This window comes from Procambarus clarkii, chromosome 53 (genome assembly GCF_040958095.1).
Source record: "Procambarus clarkii isolate CNS0578487 chromosome 53, FALCON_Pclarkii_2.0, whole genome shotgun sequence".
Lineage (NCBI taxonomy): Eukaryota > Metazoa > Arthropoda > Malacostraca > Decapoda > Cambaridae > Procambarus > Procambarus clarkii.
The window spans coordinates 6480653-6494306 of record NC_091202.1 but is presented as its reverse complement, the minus strand read 5'-3'; the positions used below and the strand labels follow the sequence as shown (position 1 = coordinate 6494306).

Below are 13654 nucleotides of genomic sequence, written 5' to 3'. Positions count from 1 at the left end.
CCTCCTTCGGGTCTGGTCCCATACGTCTTGGGGGGCAGATAGGCGCACTCTCCTTGCTTGCTTTACATTCCTCTCTCGTCCTGTCTAAGCTCGATTATGGTTGCCCTGCTTACTCGTCTGCTTCTCCTTCTACTCTTCGCCGTCTTGATGCTTTGCACCATACTGGGTTGCGCCTCAGTTCTGGTGCCTTTCGTTCGACTCCCATCCTTAGCTTGTATGTTGACACTGGCTTCCTGTCTCTCCAAGACCGCCGTGATCGCTACTGTCTTCGCTATCTTGCGCGGTCCTTGCAACATCCTTCCTCTCGCCTCTGTCGTGCTTTAACTTTTACCCCTCCTGCGGTTCCTGTTCCTCTTCACCACCTCCCTCTTTCTGTCCGGTTATCTCGCCTACAGGATTCTCTTTCCGTTCGTATTTCTGATGTTTCTCCTCGTGTTGTTCCTTCTTTGCCCCCGTGGAGGGTCCCTCTTCCGCGGTTTTGTACATCCTTGACCCGTATCACTAAAGCTTTTACCCCTCCTACGGTTCTAAAACGCCTTTTCCTCGAGCACTTTTCTTCTCACTCCCGCTCCGTTTCTGTCTTCACCGATGGGTCTAAGTCAGCGGACGGTGTTGGCTACTCTGTTGTTTTTCCTGATCGCACTTATGTGTCGCTTGCCTCCGGAGACTAGCATCTTTACAGCGGAACTTTATGCTATTCTCTATGCTCTTTGTCTCCTGCTTTCTCGTTGTCAGTCTTCCTTTGTGGTTGTTGTTGACTCTCGTAGTGCCCTCATGGCTCTCGGGTCCTTTAATCCGGTTCATCCAGTAGTTGTCGAGATCCAGCATTGGCTGTTTCTCGTTCACAGTAAATTTAAGTCGGTGTAGTTTTGTTGGGTTCCCAGCCATATTGGTGTGTCTTTAAATGAGCGTGCGGATGCTGCTGCCAAGGAAGCTGTCCGCTCTTGTCCCATCTCTCGCAAAGGCATTCCGTATTCCGACTTTTACCCGGTTATCCATTCCTCAGTCCTTACCCGTTGGCAGGCTTCTTGGTTGTCTGTTACTGGTAACAAGCTACGTACTCTTAAATGTTGTGTTTCCTCGTGGCCGTCCTCCTTCCACCGTAACCGGCGGTGGGAAACAGCTCTGGCGAGGTTGCGTATTGGCCATACTCGCTTAACCCATGGTCACTTGATGGAGCGCCACCCTGCTCCTTATTGTCCTCGTTGCATTGTCCCTCTTACGGTCGTGCATGTCCTTCTTGAATGTCTTGACTTCCAGGACGAGCGTGTGTCTTGCTTTCCGACCGCCCCTCGCGGTCACCTGTCCCTCGATAGAATTCTTGGTGACTCGGATACTTTTGATATCGTTCGCCTTATGCGTTTTTGTTCTCGTATTGGCATCCTTGGTGATATTTAGCGCCCTCTGATTATTTTGCGTATTTGATGGTGCTACATAGCCTTCCCGGTTTGGTGCCTTCTTTTGATAATTACTTACTTACGAAACCTTTACATCTTTCCCCAATTATGGCAGCTTAGTTTGCATTTATTGATCAATTTAATAGGTACGAGCTTGTTGTACTTACCATGAACCTCGCAATCAGTTGACGAATGTCGACCGCAACATTCTCATCTGTCTGCTTACACTTATCTGCCTCGCTCCATCTTTCTGAAATTACAAAATAATAATTTTAAAAATTAATATTTAACCTGTTATGTATATACGCATATTCAGAAATAAATATTTAATTTTAAAAACAATAAACATAGTTTTACCGATACATGTATACTGTCGCTAATGTTGGTACCTTCCAAACTTCAAGTAACTATACTAGAGATATTTCTCTAGTCATGGTTCAACTGGTAGTACGAGTCAAGGGACGCGAGTTTAATCCCATTACAGTCCCACCATATTTTAGCGCAGATAAATCACTCTTGTGAGTTCATTATATATAATATATTAAAATCCATGAACCTAATGTAGCTTCTTTCACCACAAGCTAATAAACAAGCTGCTTAGTTTGGATAACAAACTATTGATCCTCGAATGACTGTAAACTTCCCCTGACCAATTCTCCTAACTCTAATCTTCACTACTTATTTACTAACACTTTCCTAACTCCTTACATCTGTCTAGTATGCAGTAGCCGAGGGTAATGTGCCCGTGGTCTGCGTCGGCTGCAACATGTTTGAGCTCCTTGGCTTTGCTCCAGAGAGAATCTTGCAGTTTCTTCATGTTGAGTTTCACGCTATCTGGCAGGTCCAAGTAGGCGTAGTGGGTAGCTTCTCTCCTGGCTGGCATTTCTGATGCGATCTGCAATGAAAATAATGCAAGTTTAATATGTCTGGCAAGTTTAATATATAGATGTTTATTTATTCTGTAACTTCTAAGATTGTAAATGATTCCAGCTATTTTCATACGTCATGAAAGCATTTGAGATTCGATCAATCGATCATGTGGCACTTTAGCAAAAGCTTTGCTAAAGTCAAGGTACACGACATTACAAACCTTACCATTATCGCCTACCTCAACTATGTTGGAATAAAATATAGCATGTTAAACATGAACGGCCATTTGTAAATACATGTTGTGAATCATTCATTTATTTATATTTATCTCGGTTGACAGCTGAGACAGCTGACCTGTCTCAATGTTTACTGATCCAGGACGGACCGAAACGTCGCCGCTTCTCGACGAAGCAGTATTTTGTGTAAAAAAAAAAAAAATTGAGTTGTGCGGTCATAGATACTCCTCTGTAATGGTCGGCAGACTGAAAGATGCTGTAAGCGTTTACCCCTCGCATTTACATTCTCCTATAATAAAAATATGTTCGTGGTTAAGGGATGGTAATGAATGGGTTAGGTAGGAAGAATGAAAATGGGGAAAGGAAAATGGGAGATAAGCACTTGCAAAGAATAATAGACGAGTTGCACTAACGTCCCACATAATAAGTGTATTTGAGAGTGATTAGTCAGGTCACCAGTTTCCTGGAGACCAATGATATTCACAACAAAGGCCAACATGGATTTAGAGCGGGAAGATGGTGCCTCTCACAGCTACTTGACCACTACGACAAAGTCACTGAGGCATTAGAACAATAACAGAATGCAGATGTATACCCGGACTTGGCAAAGGCATTCAATAATGTACCATGGAGTGATGGCTCCTTACTTGAACACACACAATGAGGTCAATGGGAATAACCGGTAAAATAGAATGCTGGATATTCAGTTTTATGTCGAACAGAACACAGGTTAAGTCAACCATATAAAGTAGAGACCAGGCGCAGTTAAAAGCTCTGTGCCTATGCCTCTTACCTATATACAAAAGTTCACCTCACGTCATAGAACAGCACCTCATGTTTTCACCTTTTCTTCACCTGTTTTAGTACTGACCTGGGTAAATACTCTCATGGCACCCCCCTAACTATTCACTTTTTCTACACTGGAATTTAAGCATTGTTAATCTCTCTCCATATGACAGGTTTCTAATTTGGGGAATAAACTGTCATCCTACGCTGGGCAAGTTCAAGTGAATTTAAATCCATTCTATAGTACGGCGACCAAAACTGAATTTCATACTCTAAATAGGACCTAACCAGAGCAAGATGTAGCTGACGAACACCACCAGGTGTCTTGTTACTAACACTTCGATTAATATATCTAAGGATATTATATTATAGGATAATATAATCCTATTTGCCTTATTAGGAACTTAAATGAATTGATTCTTTGGTTTTAAATTATTACTAATCATAACTCCCAGATTCCTTTCGCAATTCGACATTGTAATGTCAACACCATCTAGCTCGTATCTTGTAACTCTATCATCATTCCTTAGCCTCAGAACATTACATTTATCAGCATTAAACTGCATCTGCCAATCTTGACCATTTCAAAACCCTATTTAGATAACCTTGAAGTGATATTGAGTCTTCCGTGTTTATTTCCCTACCGATTTTTGTATCATCGGAAAATTTGCAAATGTTGCTACTCAAACCTGAATAAGTCATTTATATATATTATAAACAACATAGGTCCCAGGACAGAGCCTTGAGGCACTCCACTAACAACATTATCCCACTCTAACTTAACCCCATTTATACTAACTCTGTTTCCTTTGGAATAGCCATGCCCTAATCCAACTTAATGCAGCACCCCCAGTACCACGAGCCCCTTTGTTTTTAATCAGTCTTTCATGTGGCACTGTATCAAAAGCTTTGTTATAGTCAAGGTACCCATCATCATTATCCTTACCACTATCAACTGTCTCAACAATGCTGGAAAAAAAAGATAGCAAATTTGTTAAACATGAACGGCCAAATGTAAAACCATGTTGCGAATCATTTATTAATTTGTTTTTAAAGATGAAGATGAATTGTATTTGCAATTATCGATTCAAGTAACTTTCCCACAATAGACGTTAGGCTAATTGGCCGATAGTTTGATGCAAGTGATCTATCGCCTTTTTAAAAATTGGTACCACATTAGCTACCTTCCATGACTCTGGCACTCTGCCTAACTCTATTGATTTATAAAATATGGTACACAGTGGTTCGCAAAGCTCCTCTTTGTATTCTTTAAGCACCCTAGCAAACACTTCATCCGGCCCTGGGGATTTGTTTGGTTGAAGTTTTACTATTTGTTTAATACTATCATCCCTGGTAACTTAGACTAGTCAACCTGTCCTCGTCCCTACCCACACACTTGTTCGGCTAAAGGCATAGTTAAGTTCTTCTTTAGTAAATAGAGATAAAATAATCATTAAAAACACTACTCATCTCGTCGTCATTATCCGTTATGTAACCTGTCTCGGTTTTTAATGGACCTATTCTTTCTCTAACCTTTGTTCGCTTTAACTGAAAAAACCTTCAGGATTTGTCTTTGCTTGGCCTGCTATACGAACTTCATAGTTTCTTTTTGCTCTCTTTTTTTAACATTCCTAACCAGTTGAGCGATCTCTTGTTCTAAACTGACTAACCCATTCTTAATCTTTTGTAGCAAGCTCTCTTTCAACCTATAAGGTTTTTCAGATCCTTTGTTATCCATTTCGGGTCATTTGAATTTGATCTATTCAATTTGTAAGGTATACTTCTTCCATGTGCTTTGCTTAGAATACTTGTAAATATGTAATATTTTGAATCCAAATCAAAATCCTCCTTTACATCACACAACGCTGGGTTCACGTTTTGCTAGAAGGCCGGCTCACCCCCCTATGCCGAAGACTTTCCAATCTATTTGATTAGAAAGATGGACACACAAGATGGTGTTGAGAGTTGGACAAGATGGTGGTGGTGGTGTTGAGAGTTGGACAAGATGGTGGTGGTTGTGTTGAGAGTTGGACAAGATGGTGGTGGTGGTGTTGAGAGTTGGACAAGATGGTGGTGGTGGTGGTGAGAGTTGGACAAGATGGTGGTGGTGGTGGTGAGAGTTGGACAAGATGGTGGTGGTGGTGAGAGTTGGACAAGATGGTGGTGGTGGTGTTGAGAGTTGGACAAGATGGTGGTGGTGGTGGTGAGAGTTGGACAAGATGGTGGTGGTGGTGGTGAGAGTTGGACAAGATGGTGGTGGTGGTGAGAGTTGGACAAGATGGTGGTGGTGGTGTTGAGAGTTGGACAAGATGGTGGTGGTGGTGGTGAGAGTTGGACAAGATGGTGGTGGTGGTGGTGAGAGTTGGACAAGCTGGTGGTGGTGGTGAGAGTTGGACAAGATGGTGGTGGTGTTGAGAGTTGGACAAGATGGTGGTGGTGTTGAGAGTTGGACAAGATGGTGGTGGTGTTGAGAGTTGGACAAGATGGTGGTGGTGTTGAGAGTTGGACAAGATGGTGGTGGTGTTGAGAGTTGGACAAGATGGTGGTGGTGTTGAGAGTTGGACAAGATGGTGGTGGTGTTGAGAGTTGGACAAGATGGTGGTGGTGGTGTTGAGAGTTGGACAAGATGGTGGTGGTTGTGTTGAGAGTTGGACAAGATGGTGGTGGTGGTGTTGAGAGTTGGACAAGATGGTGGTGGTGGTGGTGAGAGTTGGACAAGATGGTGGTGGTGGTGGTGAGAGTTGGACAAGATGGTGGTGGTGGTGGTGAGAGTTGGACAAGATGGTGGTGGTGGTGGTGAGAGTTGGACAAGATGGTGGTGGTGGTGGTGAGAGTTGGACAAGATGGTGGTGGTGGTGTTGAGAGTTGGACAAGATGGTGGTGGTGGTGTTGAGAGTTGGACAAGATGGTGGTGGTGGTGGTGAGAGTTGGACAAGATGGTGGTGGTGGTGGTGAGAGTTGGACAAGATGGTGGTGGTGGTGAGAGTTGGACAAGATGGTGGTGGTGGTGGTGAGAGTTGGACAAGATGGTGGTGGTGGTGGTGAGAGTTGGACAAGATGGTGGTGGTGGTGGTGAGAGTTGGACAAGATGGTGGTGGTGGTGAGAGTTGGACAAGATGGTGGTGGTGGTGAGAGTTGGACAAGATGGTGGTGGTGGTGAGAGTTGGACAAGATGGTGGTGGTGGTGAGAGTTGGACAAGATGGTGGTGGTGGTGAGAGTTGGACAAGATGGTGGTGGTGGTGAGAGTTGGACAAGATGGTGGTGGTGGTGAGAGTTGGACAAGATGGTGGTGGTGGTGAGAGTTGGACAAGATGGTGGTGGTGGTGAGAGTTGGACAAGATGGTGGTGGTGGTGAGAGTTGGACAAGATGGTGGTGGTGTTGAGAGTTGGACAAGATGGTGGTGGTGGTTGAGAGTTGGACAAGATGGTGGTGGTGTTGAGAGTTGGACAAGATGGTGGTGGTGTTGAGAGTTGGACAAGATGGTGGTGGTGGTGGTGAGAGTTGGACAAGATGGTGGTGGTGGTGGTGAGAGTTGGACAAGATGGTGGTGGTGGTGGTGAGAGTTGGACAAGATGGTGGTGGTGGTGGTGAGAGTTGGACAAGATGGTGGTGGTGGTGGTGAGAGTTGGACAAGATGGTGGTGGTGGTGAGAGTTGGACAAGATGGTGGTGGTGGTGAGAGTTGGACAAGATGGTGGTGGTGGTGAGAGTTGGACAAGATGGTGGTGGTGGTGGTGAGAGTTGGACAAGATGGTGGTGGTGGTGAGAGTTGGACAAGATGGTGGTGGTGGTGAGAGTTGGACAAGATGGTGGTGGTGGTGAGAGTTGGACAAGATGGTGGTGGTGGTGGTGAGAGTTGGACAAGATGGTGGTGGTGGTGGTGAGAGTTGGACAAGATGGTGGTGGTGGTGAGAGTTGGACAAGATGGTGGTGGTGGTGTGAGAGTTGGACAAGATGGTGGTGGTGGTGAGAGTTGGACAAGATGGTGGTGGTGGTGAGAGTTGGACAAGATGGTGGTGGTGGTGAGAGTTGGACAAGATGGTGGTGGTGGTGAGAGTTGGACAAGATGGTGGTGGTGGTGAGAGTTGGACAAGATGGTGGTGGTGGTGAGAGTTGGACAAGATGGTGGTGGTGGTGAGAGTTGGACAAGATGGTGGTGGTGGTGAGAGTTGGACAAGATGGTGGTGGTGGTGAGAGTTGGACAAGATGGTGGTGGTGTTGAGAGTTGGACAAGATGGTGGTGGTGGTGAGAGTTGGACAAGATGGTGGTGGTGGTGAGAGTTGGACAAGATGGTGGTGGTGGTGGTGAGAGTTGGACAAGATGGTGGTGGTGTTGAGAGTTGGACAAGATGGTGGTGGTGTTGAGAGTTGGACAAGATGGTGGTGGTGGTGAGAGTTGGACAAGATGGTGGTGGTGGTGTGAGAGTTGGACAAGATGGTGGTGGTGGTGAGAGTTGGACAAGATGGTGGTGGTGGTGAGAGTTGGACAAGATGGTGGTGGTGGTGGTGAGAGTTGGACAAGATGGTGGTGGTGGTGGTGAGAGTTGGACAAGATGGTGGTGGTGGTGGTTGAGAGTTGGACAAGATGGTGGTGGGTGGTGGTGAGAGTTGGACAAGATGGTGGTGGTGGTGGTGAGAGTTGGACAAGATGGTGGTGGTGGTGGTGAGAGTTGGACAAGATGGTGGTGGTGGTGTTGAGAGTTGGACAAGATGGTGGTGGTGGTGTGAGAGTTGGACAAGATGGTGGTGGTGGTGGTGAGAGTTGGACAAGATGGTGGTGGTGGTGGTGAGAGTTGGACAAGATGGTGGTGGTGGTGGTGAGAGTTGGACAAGATGGTGGTGGTGGTGGTGAGAGTTGGACAAGATGGTGTGGTGGTGGTGAGAGTTGGACAAGATGGTGGTGGTGGTGGTGAGAGTTGGACAAGATGGTGGTGGTGGTGGTGAGAGTTGGACAAGATGGTGGTGGTGGTGGTGAGAGTTGGACAAGATGGTGGTGGTGGTGAGAGTTGGACAAGATGGTGGTGGTGGTGAGAGTTGGACAAGATGGTGGTGGTGGTGAGAGTTGGACAAGATGGTGGTGGTGGTGAGAGTTGGACAAGATGGTGGTGGTGGTGAGAGTTGGACAAGATGGTGGTGGTGGTGAGAGTTGGACAAGATGGTGGTGGTGGTGAGAGTTGGACAAGATGGTGGTGGTGGTGGTGAGAGTTGGACAAGATGGTGGTGGTGGTGAGAGTTGGACAAGATGGTGGTGGTGGTGGTGAGAGTTGGACAAGATGGTGGGTGGTGTTGAGAGTTGGACAAGATGGTGGTGGTGGTGAGAGTTGGACAAGATGGTGGTGGTGGTGTGAGAGTTGGACAAGATGGTGGTGGTGGTGGTGAGAGTTGGACAAGATGGTGGTGGTGGTGGTGAGAGTTGGACAAGATGGTGGTGGTGGTGGTGAGAGTTGGACAAGATGGTGGTGGTGGTGGTGAGAGTTGGACAAGATGGTGGTGGTGGTGGTTGAGAGTTGGACAAGATGGTGGTGGTGGTGAGAGTTGGACAAGATGGTGGTGGTGGTTGAGAGTTGGACAAGATGGTGGTGGTGGTGGTGAGAGTTGGACAAGATGGTGGTGGGTGAGAGTTGGACAAGATGGTGGTGGTGGTGAGAGTTGGACAAGATGGTGGTGGTGGTGGTGAGAGTTGGACAAGATGGTGGTGGTGGTGGTGAGAGTTGGACAAGATGGTGGTGGTGGTGGTGAGAGTTGGACAAGATGGTGGTGGTGGTGTGAGAGTTGGACAAGATGGTGGTGGTGGTGGTGAGAGTTGGACAAGATGGTGGTGGTGGTGTGAGAGTTGGACAAGATGGTGGTGGTGGTGTTGAGAGTTGGACAAGATGGTGGTGGTGGTGGTGAGAGTTGGACAAGATGGTGGTGGTGGTGGTGAGAGTTGGACAAGATGGTGGTGGTGGTGGTGAGAGTTGGACAAGATGGTGTGTGGTGGTGAGAGTTGGACAAGATGGTGGTGGTGGTGTGAGAGTTGGACAAGATGGTGGTGGTGGTGTGAGAGTTGGACAAGATGGTGGGTGGTGGTGAGAGTTGGACAAGATGGTGGTGGTGTGTGAGAGTTGGACAAGATGGTGGTGGTGGTGGTGAGAGTTGGACAAGATGGTGGTGGTGGTGTTGAGAGTTGGACAAGATGGTGGTGGTGGTGGTGAGAGTTGGACAAGATGGTGGTGGTGGTGGTGAGAGTTGGACAAGATGGTGGTGGTGGTGGTGAGAGTTGGACAAGATGGTGGTGGTGGTGGTGAGAGTTGGACAAGATGGTGGTGGTGGTGGTGAGAGTTGGACAAGATGGTGGTGGTGGTGTGAGAGTTGGACAAGATGGTGGTGGTGTTGAGAGTTGGACAAGATGGTGGTGTGTTGAGAGTTGGACAAGATGGTGGTGGTGTGGTGAGAGTTGGACAAGATGGTGGTGGTGGTGGTGAGAGTTGGACAAGATGTGGTGGTGTTGAGAGTTGGACAAGATGGTGGTGTGGTGTTGAGAGTTGGACAAGATGGTGGTGGTGGTGGTGAGAGTTGGACAAGATGGTGGTGGTGGTGGTGAGAGTTGGACAAGATGGTGGTGGTGGTGAGAGTTGGACAAGATGGTGGTGGTGGTGAGAGTTGGACAAGATGGTGGTGGTGGTGTGAGAGTTGGACAAGATGGTGGTGGTGGTTGAGAGTTGGACAAGATGGTGGTGGTGGTGGTGAGAGTTGGACAAGATGGTGGTGTGGTGGTGAGAGTTGGACAAGATGGTGGTGGTGGTGTGAGAGTTGGACAAGATGGTGGTGGTGGTGGTGAGAGTTGGACAAGATGGTGGTGGTGGTGGTGAGAGTTGGACAAGATGGTGGTGGTGGTGGTGAGAGTTGGACAAGATGGTGGTGGTGGTGGTGGTGAGAGTTGGACAAGATGGTGGTGGTGGTGGTGGTGAGAGTTGGACAAGATGGTGGTGGTGGTGGTGGTGAGAGTTGGACAAGATGGTGGTGGTGGTGGTGGTGAGAGTTGGACAAGATGGTGGTGGTGGTGGTGGTGAGAGTTGGACAAGATGGTGGTGGTGGTGGTGGTGAGAGTTGGACAAGATGGTGGTGGTGGTGGTGGTGAGAGTTGGACAAGATGGTGGTGGTGGTGGTGGTGAGAGTTGGACAGATGGTGGTGGTGGTGGTGGTGAGAGTTGGACAAGATGGTGGTGGTGGTGGTGGTGGTGAGAGTTGGACAAGATGGTGGTGGTGGTGGTGGTGGTGAGAGTTGGACAAGATGGTGGTGGTGGTGGTGGTGAGAGTTGGACAAGACGGTGGTGGTGGTGGTGGTGGTGGTGGTGAGAGTTGGACAAGATGGTGGTGGTGGTGGTGGTGGTGAGAGTTGGACAAGATGGTGGTGGTGGTGGTGGTGGTGAGAGTTGGACAAGATGGTGGTGGTGGTGGTGAGAGTTGGACAAGATATGGTGGTGGTGGTGGTGGTGGTGGTGAGAGTTGGACAAGATATGGTGGTGGTGGTGGTGGTGGTGGTGAGAGTTGGACAAGATATGGTGGTGGTGGTGGTGGTGGTGAGAGTTGGACAAGATATGGTGGTGGTGGTGGTGGTGGTGGTGGTGAGAGTTGGACAAGATATGGTGGTGGTGGTGGTGGTGGTGGTGGTGAGAGTTGGACAAGATATGGTGGTGGTGGTGGTGGTGGTGGTGAGAGTTGGACAAGATATGGTGGTGGTGGTGGTGGTGGTGGTGAGAGTTGGACAAGATATGGTGGTGGTGGTGGTGGTGGTGGTGAGAGTTGGACAAGATATGGTGGTGGTGGTGGTGGTGGTGGTGAGAGTTGGACAAGATATGGTGGTGGTGGTGGTGGTGGTGAGAGTTGGACAAGATATGGTGGTGGTGGTGGTGGTGGTGGTGAGAGTTGGACAAGATATGGTGGTGGTGGTGGTGGTGGTGAGAGTTGGACAAGATATGGTGGTGGTGGTGGTGGTGGTGGTGAGAGTTGGACAAGATATGGTGGTGGTGGTGGTGGTGGTGGTGAGAGTTGGACAAGATATGGTGGTGGTGGTGGTGGTGGTGAGAGTTGGACAAGATATGGTGGTGGTGGTGGTGGTGGTGAGAGTTGGACAAGATATGGTGGTGGTGGTGGTGGTGGTGGTGAGAGTTGGACAAGATATGGTGGTGGTGGTGGTGGTGGTGGTGAGAGTTGGACAAGATATGGTGGTGGTGGTGGTGGTGGTGGTGAGAGTTGGACAAGATATGGTGGTGGTGGTGGTGGTGGTGGTGAGAGTTGGACAAGATATGGTGGTGGTGGTGGTGGTGGTGAGAGTTGGACAAGATATGGTGGTGGTGGTGGTGGTGGTGAGAGTTGGACAAGATATGGTGGTGGTGGTGGTGGTGGTGAGAGTTGGACAAGATATGGTGGTGGTGGTGGTGTGGTGAGAGTTGGACAAGATATGGTGGTGGTGGTGGTGGTGGTGAGAGTTGGACAAGATATGGTGGTGGTGGTGGTGGTGAGAGTTGGACAAGATATGGTGGTGGTGGTGGTGAGAGTTGGACAAGATATGGTGGTGGTGGTGGTGAGAGTTGGACAAGATATGGTGGTGGTGGTGGTGAGAGTTGGACAAGATATGGTGGTGGTGGTGGTGAGAGTTGGACAAGATATGGTGGTGGTGGTGGTGAGAGTTGGACAAGATATGGTGGTGGTGGTGGTGAGAGTTGGACAAGATATGGTGGTGGTGGTGGTGAGAGTTGGACAAGATATGGTGGTGGTGGTGGTGAGAGTTGGACAAGATATGGTGGTGGTGGTGGTGAGAGTTGGACAAGATATGGTGGTGGTGGTGGTGAGAGTTGGACAAGATATGGTGGTGGTGGTGGTGAGAGTTGGACAAGATATGGTGGTGGTGGTGGTGAGAGTTGGACAAGATATGGTGGTGGTGGTGGTGAGAGTTGGACAAGATATGGTGGTGGTGGTGGTGAGAGTTGGACAAGATATGGTGGTGGTGGTGGTGAGAGTTGGACAAGATATGGTGGTGGTGGTGGTGAGAGTTGGACAAGATATGGTGGTGGTGGTGGTGAGAGTTGGACAAGATATGGTGGTGGTGGTGGTGAGAGTTGGACAAGATATGGTGGTGGTGGTGGTGAGAGTTGGACAAGATATGGTGGTGGTGTTGAGAGGTGAAGGCGCTGGGAAACCTTGATAAAACCGTACCTATTTTAAACTCTTATGAAACAGATGAAGTTGGAGAGTTTTGTAATCTGAAAAACTAGTTAGTTAAGCTTTGTGTTTGTCTCTGACTATTATTTACCTTTTGATCCAGACTTTTTGAATGTATCTCCTGATTGGAAAGAGAGAAAATCTATATTAGATGCTTCGGATGAAAATCTTGAACATTACGAACTTTCCGAGAACTGTGATTTTTACCTTATAGCCTTACCTTAATTATATTTAATGTTTGTGTTCTGATAGCTTCAACATCATTTCTAAATTCTAGATTAAATTAAAGTTGAATAAATTTTATGTACTTTCCACTGCTTTAAAAATTTGAGTTCACAGAAGGCATATTTGTAAGACATAAAAGCTCTCAAGAGAATGTGTAAAAAAATTATATAAACTTTGATAATATCTAATCCTCATATATGGTTTTATCAATTTAAAAAATTATATGTTTCAGGTTCTATATTTTAACTGTGGTATTGGCCCGTCCTCTCAAAAAAGTGACTTCAGAACCCCTAATGGACAAATAACAGGGTTCTGTAAATTATAACGGCTTAGGAACAATACAATATAGATAGTGCTTAGAGGGGAAAAGAAAGACCCAAAGGAACAGGAAACTTGCAGCAACAGTAGGTAAGAACATGATGGCAAACATTATCAAAGGCTTTTGTGGTATCTTAGGCAACGAGAAAACAAGCACAGCTGCCATCACAGGCTGACGAAAAGTTAAGGAAAAAGGAATAGATGTTTAGTCGATCAGACAGGATTTGTGTGTTGGGAAGACTTCATATTTTTGTGTTTTGATGTTCAGTTATCGCATAACACTACATACTGTATCACATAACTGTATCAGAATAATAATGATTAAGGCAGGTGGGGGGGGGGGGGTTTAGGTGGAATTCATATATTTGTCTGATCTCATGCTTGTAACTCCACAAAAATATTTTGCTGTTTAAAATTTATGCACATTATTAACTGATTGTTTAGTTCGACAGTAATAGTTTGAGTATCCTTGTCCAGATAGGTAATCCAAGGCAGAGTTCTTGCAGGGAATCCAAATCAGATAGGCAGAGTCCCGGGGGGGGGGTGGCATAGTGCCTAGAGTCTTTGACTAAAGATCAAAATTATTTAATTTATTCGCGAAAGATAAAAAACTTTCA

General features: G+C 47.1%; 1 long non-coding RNA gene across 1 annotated transcript in view; it reads left to right on the top strand.

Moving 5' to 3' along the window:
- Positions 1 to 12951: 12951 nt before the first annotated feature.
- The window catches only part of LOC138352340 (uncharacterized), a 43987-nt gene continuing 43284 nt past the window's right edge, over positions 12952 to 13654 (top strand). Inside the window, exon 1 of the long non-coding RNA XR_011222759.1 lies at positions 12952 to 13127. This is a non-coding gene — a long non-coding RNA (uncharacterized lncRNA). The remainder of the gene's footprint in view (positions 13128 to 13654) is intronic.